Genomic DNA, 947 nt, shown 5'->3' with positions numbered 1-947 from the left:
AAATAACCAGAGAAATAAGTGCTCCTCCTCCTGTGTGTCTGACTGTCTGCTTCTTCCTCTTCCTCTTTTGGCCTCCACATTCAACTGGTTGACAGCAGAACTTCAGCACGATGACTGAAGTACGTTTCAATGACTTTTATTGATTAAAATCTTGAGATCATGTATGTTTCGGGTCTCAGACTCCGCTATGATCTATTAGGGTATGTGATGGTGCACGTAAATCATCATTTATGAATCTTTAGTGCTAGAGGAAACATCTGGTGTGGGACGAGACAAAGCAGAGATTCCCCGAAGATGTTTGATTTATGCACCCGAGAAACTTAATATGAGCAGGTTTATACAAACACACAAACAGGCTGCTCTGTACTCATAAACCACCAAAATAATGTCAATCTTCAGGTGGAATACATACTGAAACCAATAGAGGGCACCGCAAACACTCACTTAGAGATGATACACATCTTAATCATGCAGTAGACATGATCATACACTTATGAATTTGACCAAAAACAGGTGAAATGAAAAATCCCATAGATGTACACTGAAGGAGTTATATTTAAAGACAAGAATATTAAAGAGACTTGAGGGTGGATTCTTTTCACTTAGACCAGAAAACAGCCACCTAACAACCATCCAGAACACCCTGGCAACTGCTCAGAAAACTGTTATGTTCAGAAAATGTGAACGTCCATATGGGGAATCGTCAATGAATACCAGCATTTATACATGTGAATGCGGCAGGTTCAATGCTAAAGACAGCTGGAGGCCATTAAACGCTCCGCTTTATGTTTTCTTACTGTGATCTGTGCAGAAAAACAGGACAGTTTCCCATAGAAATAAAGCTTTTTGTTGAAGCACATAGCACCTCTTGAAACAGCCCATAATGCATCATTCGTTTTTGATTTAAAGAGGTCCAAATAACTCTGGTTCCTTCAAGAGGATAGTGT

The sequence above is a fragment of the Sinocyclocheilus grahami genome, unplaced genomic scaffold (assembly GCF_001515645.1).
Source record: "Sinocyclocheilus grahami isolate Dianchi unplaced genomic scaffold, SAMN03320097.WGS_v1.1 scaffold13888.1, whole genome shotgun sequence".
NCBI classification, from domain to species: Eukaryota; Metazoa; Chordata; class Actinopteri; order Cypriniformes; family Cyprinidae; genus Sinocyclocheilus; species Sinocyclocheilus grahami.
The sequence above is the reverse complement of the archived record's forward strand: the minus strand, read 5'-3'. Positions refer to the sequence as shown.